Source organism: Mirounga angustirostris, unplaced genomic scaffold (genome assembly GCF_029215605.1).
Source record: "Mirounga angustirostris isolate CCGP_5_RB_7025 unplaced genomic scaffold, mMirAng1.0.hap1 SCAF_2, whole genome shotgun sequence".
Lineage (NCBI taxonomy): Eukaryota > Metazoa > Chordata > Mammalia > Carnivora > Phocidae > Mirounga > Mirounga angustirostris.
The window spans coordinates 139,504,706-139,523,191 of NW_026991710.1; positions in this window are offsets into that span (position 1 = coordinate 139,504,706).

Consider the following 18,486-nt stretch of genomic DNA (forward strand, 5'->3'; position numbering starts at 1 on the left):
GGATGACTCACAGGTATATATCCCCAGCCAGATCTCATTTCTGCTCAGCATCTCTACTTCAAACTCAAATACCCAAAACTAATTCCTGATACCACTCCTCAAATCTCTTCCACCTGTCGTCTTCCCTCCAGAGTCGCTGACAGCTTGATCTTTCCAGTAGCTCAAGACAAATCTCTCTTTCTCTCATATCCCATATCTAAACTGTCAGTACATCCTGTTAGCTCTAGCTTCAAAATAGAACCAGAATTTGATCACATCTTGTTAAACTTGCACTAACACCACCACCACCCCTGACACCACTTGCACCGATGGTCCACCGTCATCATTTCTCACCTGGAATGCTGCAATAATTGATTGTGTCATCCCTTGGCTCAAAGCTTGTCATAGTTTCCTGTTTCATTGAGAGTAAAAGCCCAAATCCCTGCCATGGCCCACAGAGCCAAATGTCTTTCCCCTAGCCTTATTGGCATCCTTCTCTCTCTCCCCCAGATCCTCCTGTGCACACGGCCATCCTTGCTATTTCTGGAACATTCAGACTTGCTCCTGCCTTAGGGCCTTTCCACTGGTCACCCTCTCTGCTTGTATTACTCCTACAGCTCATATCCATACAACTCACTTCTTCACCTTCTCCAGGTCTTTACTCAATGTCATCTTCTCAATAAGGTTTATCCTAACTACCTCATTTAAATTTCAGTCTCCTCTTCACCTCAGTACTCCTATCCTCCTTGTCATGTTTTATTTTTTTTAATATAGCACTTACTATTATAATATACATTTTCTTCTTAATTTTTTTCTTTGTTTATTGCCTATTTCTGTCTGCAAGAATGTGAGCTTGGGAGATGTGGGGAGAAAAAAACAGGAATCTTTCTCAATTTTATTCATTGATGTGTTCCAAGCATTTAGCACAGAGCCTGATGCATGGTGGGTGATGAGTAGTAATTGCTGAATGAATGAATAAGTGAAGATTAGTAATAATAATTGACATCAGCACTAAATAATATAAATGGACAGTATGAATGATCACAGTTGATAGAATTAGAATCCCAAAACCATAAGGTGCTTTAAAGCTCACCTGAGACAACTCATCTAAAAAATTTAGAAAATGGGGCACCTGGGTGGCTCAGTCTTTAAGTGGCTCCCTTCGGCTCAGGTCATGATCCCAGGGTCCTGGGATTGAGCCTCGAATTGGGCTCCCTGCTCAGCGGGAAGCCTGCTTCTCCCTCTCCCACTCCCCCTGCTTGTGTTCCCTCTCTCACGGTGTCTCTCTTTGTCAAATAAATAAATAAAATCTTTTTAAAAAATTTAGAAAATGGAACCAGAGAAATAAAAAGATTTATCAAAGATCATACTGTTAGTTCATGGCAAAGGAAAGAAAATCTGGATCTTTTGGTTTAGTGGTTTTCCCCAGTCTTTATTGGTTCTCTTGTCTATCCCCTAGGTTTAACCAAGCTTCCTAGCTTGAGGCTCTGGAAGACAGTCATAATTATGTCTGAGTGGTGATTGACATATTTCTCCCTAGAAATGTAAACTAGTGCCTAAAGAAATGATATCTTGATAGCTCCTACACTAGATCCAAGGACCTGTAACAGACTGAGATCAGCCACCAGACCCGTAATAATGACCCTAGGACCTGAGGATCTGAGCACAGCGGGCTCCCAGAATCTATCACCCAGCCCTCTACAGCCCCCTCTGTCTTCATAGGTGAAGTGTTTCTCACATGCAGTTAACTTTAACATCAATCTAAATGCTCAAATACTGCAGAAGCAGTTCACGTCTTATAAAGGAGGTTATTAGCCTTTGTGGTATTGAACAAAAACATTACCTGGGAAGAAATGAATGTTCAGCAGTCTCTTCTCAGTGGTTGGATTTCTGCTTCCTCTTTGCTTTGTCCTCTTTCCCAAGGTCCACTTCCTTTCCTTAGCCGACGGGAAAAGTGACAATAGTGAGTACCCAAGTCCTTTTATAACCAAAGTTAATTTCTACTTTTCCAAATGGTTGATTCTCAGTCCTTTTTTCTAAATTCTTTTTTATCATAGAGGAAGAACACCAAATAAAGGAAGAGAAAAAGAAAAGAAAAGAGTCTAAAAAGAAGAAAAATTGCCCAAAGGAAGAGGAAAAGCACAAAACTGAAGCTGTTTAGGTTCAGAGAGGTCACCTATGACGTCACAGCCAGATACTTCCCACTAAGGACATGGATGAAGTGAGCCACGGGAGTGACCTACCCACAGTAAATAAGAGGAAGAGATGATCAAGAAAGTTAAAAGATGCATTTACTGATCAGACATGATGGTAACAACCGTTAATGAAGGAAATACTGGGGAGAGGGCTTCCTAACATTTTTGTGACTCAGCTTTATTTAAAAATATTTATTATGCCTATTAATAGCGATACGCCATGCTGGGTACAACGGTTTAGACAAAGGAATATGGCCAAAGTGGTAACAATAATTAGATAGCAGGAAGAGCAAGAAGAGCCCAAATTAGGTGTGTTATAATTTTCTGAGAGAAAAAAAAAAAAGCACATTTTAATCACTTGTTTAAACTTGAGACTCATATGGTAATGTATAAGAGACTTAATTGTCCTAATACATGATGATGCAAACTACAATTAACTGTGTTACTGCTTCTTAACTGAAATAAACATGAAATAGAAAGAACACTACATATTTTCACTGACTTAAGGTAGAAATTTTGAATTGTTTACACTAAATGAAAATACTATCATTGTTGCAGTGGGTTATAAAACATAAATTTTTAAGTTCTGCAACTCAATACGGTTTACAATGACATGAGTCTTTATAAACTTGTGATCCTAGTACTATGTAAATTCATAAGGTGTAAGTACCTAAGAAAAAGTGTCATTCAGTGTCCATTTTTTTCCCTAAAAGTGAAATTTCCTGTATTTATCTTATAAATAGATACTATTTATAATCATCATAGTCAATACTGATAGCATTACAGTGACAGAAAGGAATCCACAATATTGCCAAAGATACCTAACACGCATTTAGTAAGAATCACAGCTTCGGTCTATACTGCTTCTGGCTATTGATTCCAGTATGTAAGAGACTCAATTCATCTATACTTGTCCCTGTCCTTACCTTTTGCTTTCAAGCAAGAGTTAATAAAAACAGTTCCCTGGCATATGCAAATTACTGTCAGCATATTGTTTAGCAAAGTCAACCATGCAGTCACCCAGATCATAGGTCAAAATAACAAAAATTCAAATGGACACATTAAGTTAGAAAGGGACGGAGCATGCCCTTTAAGGACAAATAGATCTGGGTTTGAATCTACTCCAATTTTTCTTCTTGGGCAAATTACTTCATTTCTCTGAGCCTTGATGTTCTCTGGGAAAAAAATGAAGATAAAAAAGACCTTCTTTGCTGGATTGGTGAAAGGATAAGACACAATGTATACAAAATGTATAATGCAGTGCCTAAGATAGTTGCTCAGAAAAGCTAGCTGTTATTATTAGAAAGCATTGATATTCCTTTAGACCTTTAGGTTTACTTGATGTGGTTTTTTGGGGAAAGCAGAAAAGTCTACAACATGGTTCAAAATACTTGGATGCTGCCCAATGAATCCCTTAATTCATCTTAACACTATATTGCACTGAGTAGGAATGGGAAGCATTCAGCAATTAATTAAGAATATTCAGTCCAGGGACACCTGGGTGGCTCAGTCGGTTAAGCGGTTGCCTTTGGCTCAGGTCATGATCCTGGGGTCCTGGGATTGATCCCTGCACCGGACTCCCTGCTCAGCGGGGAGTTAATTTCTCCCTCTGCCGCTCCCCTGCTCACGTTCTCTTTCTCTCACTCACTCTATCTCAAACAAATAAATAAATAAAATCTTAAAACAAACAAACAAACAAACAAAGAATATTTCAGTCCTGATGGTAAAGAAGAGACATGATACAAAATCTCCCTAACATGTTTAACAGAATCATTGCCAAATCCCTAGGTTATGATTTTGTTGCCTGGAGTATAACCCAATCTATCAAATTTGTCAATTCAAGTTGCTTCTGAAGCAACTAACTGTACTATTCATTCCTGTCATTGTCTAACAGACATGACACTGAAAATAGGAATGCCGCCATTTCATGATTGCAGATAAGTTGTAAATAAACTGTCTCAGATATATAACATATTTTTAAACTTTATCCCCATCAAGCACAAAATTATTTTTTTAAGTGTATTTAAGTAACCTACACCCAACATTGGGCTCACAACTCCAAGATCAAGAGTCACAATCTTTTCCAAGGGAACCAGCCAGGGCCCCAAAATTAATTTTTAAAATATTTTAACAAACTTTCCATCTTTTAATTTATCTAATGTTCTAGAATTTCTGGTTTACAGCCAGAGTAATAGTAAATTGAATGAAAAACTGAATCTTCCAGAGACTGGAAGGTATTGATATTCTCTCAAAAAATCCTGTTCTCATAGCTTCCCATCCTGGATTCTTGATAAAAGAGCTTGGATAGGGACGCCTGGGTGTCCCAATCAGTTAAGTATCTGCCTTCGGCTCAGGTCATGATCCAAGGGTCCTAGGATTGAGTCCCGCATTGGGTTCCTTGCTCAGCCGGGAGCCTGCTTCTCCTTCTGCCTGCCACTCTCCCTGCTTGTACTCTCTTCTCTCTCTGACAAATAAATAAATAAAATCTTTAAAAAAAAAAAAAAAGAGCTTGGATAAGTACACAAAATGTACCCATCACACACACCTCCTGCTTTGATGTGTGCAATTAACAGAAGTTTAAATATACGTGTGCCCTCTGAAAGTTACTATAAATATATAGATTTGGACCCCTTATTTTTATTCCCTAATGAGAATGTTAGGCTTTGTTCAAACTCTAATCACACTTGACAAAAATGTCCTCTTGCTTCAATAGCAACTTTCAAGCAGCCACATACTATAAAGAAAGGTACCCTGCTTCCCTTCATAGCTTTTCCTTGTGCATCTCTAAAAGAATTAGCTGTTTTTATTCAAACAGGTTTTCCATTTTGCAAAGTGTTTAAAAGGCATTAAAGGAGAGCTAAGAATTGGAGAAATATGGTGGATAAGAATTGTATGTATTTCAAACCCCTACTCTTAAAATAGACCATGTTGGAGTTAATGGGTCACTTTCATGTCCACTCAGAGAATAAGAGCCAAACAAAGAAAAATGTTTGCTCAGATAAGAGAAAAATTCCACCAAGAAAAAAGAAGATAGGAGAAAGAGGGAGAGAGAGACTCAAAGAAGATATAGTGTTTCCAACAAGTAAACATTTTATTTCGCTTTACAATAGGCAGGAAAACAAGCTACTGTTTGTTATTTTCCCAACTATCAGTATTTTAACTGATTAAAGACTAAAGTATTTTATTTCTCTTTGGTCTAATTTGGGAAGAAAGGCCAAGGACAGGAAATCTGAGTCACTCTATTCCTAAGAAAATCTTTGTATAGCAAGCACTCATGGCGGTGATAAAATACACAGATGGGTTCAAAATGTTACCACTGCATTTATCCTCCCAAATAAAATAATCATTGTGTAATCACTTGGAAATCAGAGTAAATTTTTCTAGAAGTAAAATTAACAATCCATTATTTGTGCTACCTGGAAATAGAGAAAGAATAACAAAAGTTTACAAATAATGCAAAAGCCAACTTTACTCAATGGTTTTGAGCTTTTCTCTAACTTAATCTATTATTTGAAGAGCTAATCAGAAACTAGACCAACTAGCTTAAGTTTTAACTTTTTCCTCTTTCAATCCTAAATCCTTCTGGAAAAAAGATATAAAAGTACACGGAAAAGTCTAGAAGGCTTGCAGAAAATAAAAAATAGAAAGGAGAATGCAGACAGACAGGTGAGCTGTGTTTTTTCCCAATCTCAGAATAGACTAATCCTGTCCTTCATAATCCAGAAGTGACTCTTCAGTGCCCAACCTATGTGCTCAGACAGGACCCCACATGCATTGTCCTGTGTGTGGGTCATTAATCTTCAGGGCACAGGTTTTCTCCCAGAAATCACATGTTACCTCCCCTAGAGTGAGAAATACTTCCAGTGCTCCATCCTTTAGTTTTACACTCACTGGACAAAGCTTATAAAAACTACTAGTGGGGCTATGTTTATTTAAAATACTGTTGGCATCAATTAAGTTATGAGAACATAAAACCATGGGTGAACTAAGGAATTAGAAAGAGAACACAAGAGGCAGAAACATGTGCCTTCAACCCGTCTTCAGGGCCTGGGGCAAGGTGGAATTAAAGGAGCCACAGACTAAAGATGCTAAATAGGGATGAAGAAAGAGGGCTTCATGGACCACTGCCTGCAATTTTCAAAGGCACAGCTTTCAGGTTTCAAAGGAACCAGTTGACATCAATTACAAGATGGTTTTCTAGATCCCACAGACTTTCACATCTATGGTTTGCAAAAGAATTAGCCATACAGAAAATGAGTTTCATGGCTATTTTCTGATTTCTCCCAAGGGTGATAGATAGCTAGAGCCATCTCATTGCATGGAAGAGAAGCTCATTCATTACATTAATTGATGTCATAGGGAAGGTGTTGACCAACTACAGCCACATGGGGAAAATCCAGTTGCCCACCTGTTTTTGTAAGTGAAGTTTGACTGGCACACAGCCATGCTCATTCATTTATGTATCATCTATGACTGCTATGACAAGCAGAATTATCAGCTACAATGGGAGACTTGAGTAGTTATGCCAAATACCACATGGCCTTTAAGGCCCAAAATATTTACTACCTGGTCCTTGATAGAAAAGTTCATTAACCTCCATCTTAGGTAACGAGAGCTTAATTCTCCCATAGAATGCCCATTGAGAACGGCTGCTAATGTGTGACTGAAGCAGTAAATCCAAGAAAGAAACTGGTGATTCTCTCAAAGCCTGCCTCAAAGGTGGGGGTGGGGGATGAAAACTAAAACTAAATGAAAACTAAACTAATAACTGGACCTAGGGAAAATGACCTGTCACTCTGAATGAAGTGGTAACACTAAGTAAAAATAAAATGTCTGCCTAGTCCTTCTATACCTACCTGCATGTAATTTATGTTGGTAAATATAGCCAGTAATGCTGCTACTGTCATTTTTTCATTGAATTATCAGCTTCTTCAGTTTTTTTTTTTTATCTGATGTGTCATGTTTGTCCTTACTCCACTCATTTCACCTTCTTAGAAAGTTAATCAGGAAAATGTTATTTCTCTATACGTCCCTTGGTTCATTCAACTTTTGGGAATAAGGTAATCTTAGGAAAGAAGTCATGTGACATGAATATGGGCTGTTTAACACATGTTATTTAAGATGTGGAGAAATAGACACCCATCTATGATTGATCAGATTATATTGATATAATCTCTGTGGGAGACAATTTAGCAATAGCTACTAAAGTCACAAAAGCAAATTACTTTGACCTAGTATTCTTGCTCTTAGGAAATTATCCCTCAGATACACATCATTCAGATACACATATTTAGAAAATGAGGTATGTAAAAGATTATTCTTTGCAGCATTGTCTTTTTACCAAAAAATTGAAAACAACCTAAATATCCCTCAATTGGGGACTAGTTAAATATATTAAGGTAGATGCACCAATGGAATACTACATAACCATTAAAAAAGAATAGGATACATGTTTACACACTAATATGGCAACTCATTTGTTTATTTTTTTAATAAAAATCTATTGAGGACCTACTATATTCTAAACAAAGAGGATACAAATTGGAAAAAACAAAGTTCCTTTTCACATGGGATACCAACAATAAACAAATAAAAATGTATAAATGTCAAATGGGGTAAAACCAACCAAGGTAAGTGGGATAGGTAGTGGCCCAGATTGTTGCTCTTTTATTTAGGATTGTCAGGGAAGTTCCCTATGTTAAGGTGGCATTTGAGCAGAGACCTGAAAGAAGTGAGGAAATTAGCCACACAAATATCTAGAGAAAGAGCCATCCAGAGATAGAGCTCCCATAGAAAGTCCCTGAGATGGCACATTTAAGGACCAGCCAAGAGGCTGGTTTGGCAGCTATATAGAGGATGAGGGGAGACATATATAGACAGCTAGAGATGAGAGATGTGAGCTGAGACCTGACAGGCAGTGCAAGGAGTACCTTCAGGACCCTGTGTACGCCAAAATAAAGAATGTGACTTTTACTCTCAGTGTCATGGGAAGCAATCAAAGGGTCCAGAACAGATAAATGACATGATGTGGCTTTTTTGTAAGGATCACTCTGGCTGACCCATTTGTTAGTCAGAAACTGATTGCTTTAATGGAGTCATGAGATGACACTAGCTTGAACCATGATGGTAATAGAGGAAGTAGCAAGATATATTTGCATTCTGGATATATTTTAAATGATATCCAAAAATTATTGCTTAATTAAGTGTTAAGAATAATACATGGTATCATTTGTGTTTAAAATAGATGGAGATGACAGCCATCAAGAAGAATGAAATCTTGCAATGACGTGGATGGAACTAGAGGGTATTATGCTAAGCGCAATAAGTCAGTCAGAGAAAGACAAATATATGATTTCACTCACATGTGGCATTTAATAAGCAAAACAGATGAACATAGGGCAAGGGAAGGAAAAATCAGATGAAAACAGAGAGGGAGGAAAACCATAAGAGGCTCTTAACTATAGGAAACAAACTGAGGGTTGCTGGAGGGGAGTTGGGGGGGTGGATGGGGTAACCGGGTGATAGGCACTAAGGAGGGCACTTGATGTGATGATCACTGGGTGTTATATGCAACTGATGAATCACTAAATTCTACCTCTGAAACTAATAATACACTGTACATTAATTAAATTGAATTTAAATTAAAAAAATAGATGGAGATGATATATAAATATCATTGTGAATATATAAAATCCCTAAAAGAATAAATAAGAAATTGGTAGCTTTACTTGCTCCTGATGAGGAGAACAAAGAGTCTGGGGAACAAGGGTGGGAAAACAGCTTTTCAATGTACAGCCTTTTGTGTCTTTTGAACTTTGAACCACATGATGTACAAATGATTTTTTAATTAATTATTTAAATTAAAGTTTTTAAGCTTAACAAAAAAAAAACATGATCTATAATTTGTATGAACCGTATCTTCATTTACGAGCATTTTAAAAATAACTAAAGGAAAGAAAAATAGGAAAAAACTTTTGAATCAAACCCCCCAAAGCATCCTTTGATTGTTCTCCCTTCAAGTTATATGAAGCTGATGTCCTACTAACATAAAAAGAAATCCAATTTGATTTTAACAAATATAATATAATCTTTTATTCCCTTAGAAATTACCTTAAAATTTTCTTTCTTTTGTAATTTTCTTCAAACCTTTGGAAATTCTTAGTCTATTTTCAGATAACTTTTCTTTTAACTACAGTTGTCACCTAATATTCAATAATTCAAAAAGCTCTTCACAGTACATGGAAAATAAAGTATACAGCCAAATTTGATAAGGACTCATGAAGACTTTAAGGACTGGGAAAATATTACTCCAACATGAAAGCAATGCAGAGTATATGATAATGCTGAGTGACGGAAGGACAACATTTATGTATCCTTAGCATTAAACTGAATTGCTCAGGGTAAGCTATGCTATACTCGTCTATTATAACAAAAATACAAAAAGAAAAAAGAGAAATCTCAGTGGAAACAATGTATTAGCTATCCTATAATAGTTGACTGTGATTGGCAGTTTGGTCTGTGGGTGGCTGGATTACTCAGATCCCAGTGGGGACTCAGAGACAAAGGCTACTCCCATCTTGTGCATGCCATTTCATCCATGAAAAGAAAGGAGGAGAGCTGTGAGTGAGATTTTTATGGACCAGATCTGAAAATGCATATACCACTTCCACCAGTTTTCCATTGGCCAGAACTGGTGATATGATATACTACCCAACTGCAAAGGAGCTGGGAAATTACATCTTCCAGGGTGCTCAAGACAAAAATAAAATGGTTTGGTGAACACATCACATCTCTGTCCAACTGAGGAATCAAGAAAATACACAACTTAAAACAACTAAATTTCAATAACGTTTATTGAATTTTAATGTTAATGTTTTATACTCAATCCTGCCAAATTCAGAATGATCTTCCATGGACTATTACTATTATCAGAATACCCTCATGCAGCTTATATGGGTATTCTGGAATTCTATGTGAAGAAGTCATTTTAACTTACATCTTTCTCTAAGAATTTATCTTCTAAAGAAAATACTTACTAAAGTGGATTCTCAAAACCCCTCAGATTCCAAAACCTACCTTCCTACATTTACAACAGCCAAATATGGACTCCAGAAATAGATAAGCAAGTATAAACTGTTTTAAAATGTAGTAAAATCTGAGGCACTTGGCTGGCTCAGCCAGTAAAGCATGTGACCCTTGATCTCAGGGTTGTAAGTTCAAGCCCCACATTGGGTGTAGAGATTACTTAAAAATAAAATGGTTAAAAAAAATTAGTAAGGGGCACCTGGGTGGCCTAGTCATTAAGTGTCTGCCTTCGGCTCAGGTCATGATCCCAGGGTCCTGGGATCGAGCCCCACATCAGGCTCCCTGCACAGCAGGAAGCCTGCTTCTCCCTCTCCCACTCCCCCTGCTTGTGTTCCCTCTCTCGCTGTATCTATCTCTGTCAAATGAATAAATAAAATCTTAAAAAAAAAATTTAGTAAAATCTTTGTCAATTTGACAAAGTATAATTATGAAAAATAGTCCATAATGTTTCTATATTCACATGCAAATTTCCATATACTATTATGAATTGTTAACTTGTGTATATACACATTATTTCCTTAATGAAATTGTAAGCATCTTATGCAAACATTGTTTTTCTGCAACAGTGCTTTACATATAATCAGCATTCAGTTAAAATGAGCTACTTGATACAAATATATTACTTTATCTGCTTCAAAGGACCTTTCCTCTTATAAGTTACACCTCAGTATTTACTTTTATCGCATAAAATATGAGTTAAATATAATAAATGATATTTGTTTCAGTTATACATTTATTTATGAAACATCTTTATTATGTACCTACAATGTGCCAGATAGTGTAGAGAGTGATAGGAACAAACTAAGAGACAGATATTGTCCTACCCTCATGGAATTTGCAGTTTTTAAGGGTCATGAATAAATATTTACAATATATTATAATAAGTGCATATGCTATCAAAAGTACAGTGAATTTGAAAGTATTTAGGAGAGAAAAAAGGGAGAATAGGAAGAACTTCCTACGAAAGTTCTGCCTGAAATAATTAACAACATCCCAGAACATGATACTAGGCCCCAAGAAGTTATCATTACAAAGTCAATCTTACTCCTTTTCAAGGAACCTCACATCTTATGCTAAGAAATACATTGTGATCTCAGCTTCAATTAAGATTATAGTCTGCTGACAAAGTGAGAACTTCTGTATTAATTTATTCAGAGCACTGTGAAATGGCTTTTTTTCCTTGGCTGTATCAAGAATTAGAACACTCTACACTTTTTAAATCTTATAATCAATGAGGATTACTGGTGAATTTATATAGTTATACCTTTAATAGGATGAATCTGAATTCATCAAGCCACAATTAATTGTTTAAGCTTTCATGGTCAATCATTAAAAGTGGATTTGTAATTTAATTTCTCAAATTTAAGGTCAAAACTCATTATAGACAGGTTTCCACACATGTTTTTAAAATGTTTAATCCCATTCTATTATAAAGGGATACCTGGGAACTCAAAAGAAATAGATTTAATTCCAGATAGATCTTTTTTAATTTTTGAAATTAACATTGTGCCTAACACCAAAATTAAAGACCCTATTTTCCCTAATACATGGCTCTTCCCAATGGCACATCACATCTGCAGTAGTTTGCTAGGGCCGCCATAACAAAATATCTCAGACTGTGTGTGTGTCTCTAATAACAAAAATTTATTTTCTCTCAGTTCTGGAGGCTAGAAGTCCAAGATCATGGTGTTCTGAGCTTGGTTTGGAGGACCATTCTCCAGCACCCCAGTGTCTCTTCCTCTTCTTGTTCAGATACCAGTCATTCCGAATTAGGGCCTCTCTCTAACAGCCTCCTAGAATCTCCAAATATGATTACATTCTAAGGTATCAGAGGTTAAGACTTCACCCTATGAGTTTCAAGGGGGACACAATTCAGCCCATTATAAAATCCTAAAGTGGTTTCACTTCCAAAGATAAAGGATTTCCAATAAATTAATTCTGCCCAAGAAAATGCTACGGAACACCCAAGGCAATCCATAAATGAGTGAATGATTACATCAAAATCACCTGGGAAGCATCTTACAAATGAAAACTCTTGGGGCACATGCTGGCTCAGTCAGTAAAGCATATGACCCTTGATCTCGTGAGTCCAAGCCCCATGCTGGGCACAGACCCTACTTCAAAAAAAAAAAAAAAAGCAAACTCTAAAGCCTCCTCCCACCACCCCTACCTCCAGTAGTTTCATTTAGTAAGTCTAGATTGGAAACCAAGAATTTGCATTTTTGAAAAGTTCAGGAGACTCTGCTATGTTGCCATATATAAGAAGTTCTGCTTTGGGGCACCTGGATGGCTCAGTCAGTAGAGCATGTGACTCTTGACCTCAGAGCATGATGTTGGGCATGGAGCCTACTTAATAAAATAAAAAATAAAATAAAATAATAAAACCTCTGCTTTATAGAGCTTCTCCCTCCTGAAACATCAATGGAAGAAAACATTTATATGAACATATCCCAGCCCATATAAGACTTCAAAATGGAAAAGCAAATTAGGGGCCACATTACATAAGACTGTAAAAATTAAATTCAGAAAATTAAAAAATTTTAACAACTTATTAGTACAGTAATCAAACTGTTAGTGAAATAAGAGTAATCTTTCTACTCACACCTAAGATTTCAAATTACCTTTCAGTGAGGGAAAAGACATTCTCCAAAGGAGAGGTGGAAATTGGCTCAGAAGATCATAAATAAGATAAATTTGTAGGTATAGATTTCAGTCCATAATATCTCGGGTCACAAATTAATGTTTATAAGAGAACTGATGAAAAGTTTAGCCTCAGAGATTTAATCTTGGGTATTCTATACCCCCTCATCCAGTTCCCTGGACATGTTCCATTCATGACTTGTACAATTGTATGTGTTGGGGGTGGGATGGTGGGAGGTGCTTGAATGAATATCTCATAATATTATCCAAGATCTTGGGAGCCTGGGTGGCTCAGTTGGTTAAGCGACTGCCTTCGGCTCAGGTCATGATCCTGGAGTCCCTGGATCGAGTCCCGCATTGGGATCCCTGCTCGGTGGGGAGTCTGCTTCTCCCTCTGACCCTCCCCCCTCTCATGTGCTTGCTCTCTCTCATTCTCTCTCTCTCAAATAAATAAATTTAAAAATCTTAAAAAATATATATTATCCAAGATCTTTGAAAGAATTAATAATATTTGGCAAAGGAGATTCAAACTACTCCTTGGGAAAAGAAAAGCAAAGCTTTTCTGGATCACAATTCCAGACTTCAAGTTATATTACAAAGTTGTAGTCATCATGACAGCATGGTAGTGGCACAAAAATAGACATATAGATCAATAGAACAGAATAGAAAATTCAGAAATAAACCCACAATTATATGGTCAATTAATCTTCAACAAAGCTGGAAAGAAAATTCAGTGGGAAAAAGACAATCTCTTCAACAAATGGTGTTGGGAAAACTGGTCAGCTATATGCAAAAGAATGACACTGAACCACTTTCTTACACCATACACAAAAATAAACTCAAAATGGATTAGAGACCTAAATATGAGACTTGAAACCATAAAAATCCTAAGAGGACAGGCAGTAATTTCTCTGACATTGGCCATAGCAACATCTTTCTAGATGTGTCTCCTGAGGCAAGAAAAATAAAAGCAAAAATAAACTATTAGGACTAAATAAAAAGCTTTTGTATAATGAAGGAAACAATCAACAAAACTAAAAGACAACCAAAGGAATTGGAGAAAATATTTGCAAATGTGACATATCTGATAACGGGTTAGTATACAAAATATATAAAGAACTTATACATCTCAAAAATCCATAAAAAAAAATCCCATTAAAAAGTGGGCAGAAGATATGAACAGACATTTCTTCAAAGAGGACATCCAGATGGCCAATAGACACATGAAAAGATGCTCAATATCACTCATCACAGGGAAATGCAAATCAAAACTACAATGAGATACCACCTCACCCTTGTCAGAATGGCTAAAATCAAAAACACAAGAAACAACAAGTGTTGGTGAGAATGTGGAGAAAAAGGGACACTCGTGCACTGTTGGTGGAAATGCAAACTGGTACAGCCACTGTGGAAAACAGTGAGGAATTTCTTTAAAAAGTTAAAAATAGAACTACCCTATGATCCAGTAATTGCACTAGTGGGTAGTTTTCCAAAAAATACAAAAACACTAATTCATGGGGATACAAGCAACCCTATGTTTATTGCAGCATTATTTACAATGGCCACATTATGGAAGCAGCCCAAGTGTCCATCGATTGAAGACTGTATAAAGAAGAGTAGCTATATATATATATATATATATATATGTGTGTGTGTGTGTGTGTGTGTGTGTGTATGTATACATAAAATGGAATATTATTCAGCCATAAAAAAGAATGAAATCCTGCCATTTGCAATGACATGGTTAGATCTAGAAAGCATAATGCTAAGCAAAGTAAGTCAGTCAGAGAAAGACAAATACCATATGATTTCACTCATGTGGAAGAATTTAAGAAATAAAATTTCTTAATTTAAGAAATAAAACTAACAAACAAAGGAAAAAAAATAAGAGAAAGACAAAGCAAGAAACAGACTCAACTATGAAGAACAAACTGATGGTTCCCAAAGGGGAAGTGGATGGGGGATGGGTTAAATAAGTGATGGGGATTAAGGAGGGCACTTGTGATGAGCACCAGGTAATGTAGGGAAGTGTCAAATCACTATATCGTACACTGAAACTAATATAACAATGTATGTTAACTGTACTAGAATTAAAATTAAAAACAAAATTACTTCTTGGGGTCACAGACAAAGCAGGGGAGCTCTGACTGTAGAACCCCTAATGTGGCGACTGTGGAAGATCAGCTAACATCTTTTGAACAAAGAACTAAAGATTGTTCCTGCCACTATCTTACAGATCCTCTGGCTTGAAGCATGAGTGTGATTTTCTGCAATGAATGAGGGAGGGGAGAGGAGGAGGAAATTATGTACATTTTAACAATAAAAACAGGAGAGAATAACAAAAAGCTTCATTTTCAACAGGTATATTTTAAATAAAAGTCTGAAAAAGAGGGATGCCTGGGCAGCTCAGTCAGTTAAGTGTCTGCCTTCAGCTCAGGTCACGATCCCAGGGTCCTGGGATCGAGTCCCTCATCAGGCTCCTTGCTCAGTGGGGAGCCTGTTTCTCCCTCCACCCTCCGCCCCCACTGCTTGTGCTCTCTCCCTGTATCTCTATCTCTTGCAAATAGATAAATAAAATATATTTTTTTTAAAGTCTGAAAAAGAGAGGATGACCTTGGAATTTTCTGGAAAGAAATAGAACATGCTTCCTTTTGCCCTTAAGGGTCCAAGTCCTAGAATCAGTTCCATGTAGGAAACTCCAAGTTCTTCTTAGAGGCACAATGTCTGAACCAAGTGATAACCGAAAATTGATTAAGACTTGTCAGCCAGAGCAAACGCTTTCTATCAAGAGAAAAATTCCTTTGCACTTAGGAAAAAACCCACAAAAGCACAAGTACGTTGTTGTTGCTACTATCCTCGCTGTGATTTAAATAAAGTAACTCTAAACAACTTAGACCATATGGTGAACACATGTTGGTACCCTGTAGACCAAATTATACAGGCTTCTCAACTTTGAATTTTCATTAATGCTATGTGTCAAATAAGAGTGATTTCACTAATTATATCATTGCATCATGTTGTAAGCAAAGAATTCAGAAAAAAAAAATCTGTAATTTTGATTAAGCATTCCAATTAAATCTATTGCTATAAATACCAAAATTTATCTTCCTTGGTCTAATCATATAAAGAACTTAAAATTAACTGTCTGCAAAGAAAGCCTCCATTAATCTTAATTTCTCAGTGTAATATGATGTTGGATATAAACTGGTATGAGTTGGATAGTTCTTTTTTCCAGGTTTCCTAAAACAAATGGTACCATTTTAGCCCTTGTGCATTAGAGATTAGAAACTTCATATTAAAAACCAAACTTCATTCCACATACCAAAAAAAATCATAATTATTCCCACTTTATCTTTAGCAGTTTTTCCATTACTCATCAAATTACTCTCCTTCATCTTTTCATAAACTTTTGAAACTACAAAGAACCTTAGCAATCTAATCCATCACTTCTCTTCCCTCTAGCACCACCACCTGAGTCCCAGCTACAATCATTCCTCATCAAGACAACTGAGAAAAGACCCCGACTGCCCTGGCTCTTTCCCATTTATCCCCCACCATGCAACCAGAGCCATCCATTCAAAAGCTTGTCAGGAGTCATCCCATGCCCAGTCATCCTATCCATCCTCCAACAGCCTCCATCCCACAACAGACACACCTTAAACTCTATCTTTCCACTGTCTTTATGATAAAGCTAAAACGCCTTAACTTAGCCAGCCAGGCCCTACAAAAGCTGGTACCTCTGAGGTCTCCACCCTCATCTCAGACCACGCCAACTCACTCCCAGTCTTGGTCCCAATGCCCATCTATCTTTAGATGTCCTGACACTCCCTAAACTGTTTTGACTTTCTGCTTACAATTCATTCTGCCTGAAATGCTCTTTCCTCCAGAGTTCTATGCCTGATTGACTTACTGTTGAAGATAGCTACTTTTTCAGAGATGCCAGTGCCCTGTGTTTTGAATAAATCCTCAGGGTATTCTATCTGAAGTTCCTCGTGATAGGTTTGCCTTAATGAATCCCTTACTTTGGCCCAACTAACTAAAATGGTACTTTCCACATAGTTGATATGAAACATGATTGTGTTTGGAGGCATTCAGTAAGACCCCCATTTGATAAAAGTAAAGCTAATACTGGCATGCAACATGTTTTTAACTTATGAACATCTTTATTCTATGAAGGCGCAGAAACATGAATGCAAACAATGTGATACTCAGGGGAAATGTCTACCAGACTTGTGTGCCGGAACAAAGAGGTACGGATATCCACACTAGTGGATAACTAGTCTATGAGGGCTCATCTGGGCCTAGTCCTGTACAATTTGTTATTATCCTATGCCACAGTTAAATAAGCCTCAATTAGGAAATGGACCTCATGTTGTTTGATTCTATTGAACTGGAAGTACATCTAAAGAAACCAACCTACTGTCAACCAAACCTTGAAAATCAGGTGTACTTATGGATATCAAGGAGTACAATAAGAAAGAGGAGAGGAAGAGTTTTCTTTCTCTTCTACTGAATCTGAAGAATCAGGTCCTAAAGTTTTTCCAAGAGCTAAGGCTTTTGTAAAAGGCTTTCTGATGTCTTATCAGTGTGATCTCTCCTAGGTAACAATGGTGGCAGGAGAGAACACTTAAATAAACCTCATATCATTGTTTTAGTGTCTCTTAAATGAGCTGCAAAAGGTCTGGGAATGTAGGTCAATATACTCTACATTTTTCCTCAGTAATTTAATGAAGCTTGTTTAAAGTGTCTATGGAGACTAGCAGGAAATTGACTTGTAAGTTTCTTAAGTACTTCTGAGTACTGTGCTTTGGGATCATGTCTTAAAGGAATATATCAAATAATAAACTTGGTGGTGAAATATTCATTCATTTGTTTGATTTGTATGGAAGAACTGTGAGGATTTATTTCCTCTTTGAAAGCATAATGATAAGTATTATCTGAACAAAACATCATTGAAACTGGGTTTATCTGAACCTAGGAACACATTCTATTTTAATTTCTGTATAAAATGAGTGTTTGTCAGGATTAGAGGATGCACAATAAATATTACTTGATTATACCAATATCACAAAGCTTACTAATGGAATCTAATTTTTAAAATATTTAAATTTAAAATATTTAATTTCTTTCTAATCTCCAGACTTTGATAATTTATCAAATAAACCATTGTGCTTTTTTACAATTTGCCAAATGTTTGTTTTAAACTAGATTTGTGAGGACTCATGAGCAAAAATAAAAGGCTTCAAAGTCAAGTTTGAGAACAGATAACCTGATAAATAAAATCAGCTCTTGAAATAAAAATGTCAAATAGCTAATGAGAGCTAAATAAGAGCATTCAGTTGTAACAAGTGAAACTCCCCATGTGGTTAGGTTTTTCCCTGGAGCTACAACTCAGCTTGTAATCACGTGTTGTTTTTCAAGTCATCCATAGGTATAGCATGAAACTAAAAACTAAATGAGTTTTTAAACTGTGGAAAGAGCCAAGATGTCCATCGACAGATGAATGGATAAAGAAGATGTGGTATATATATACAATGGAATATTATGCAGCCATCAAAAGGAATGAGATCTTGCCATTTGCAACGAC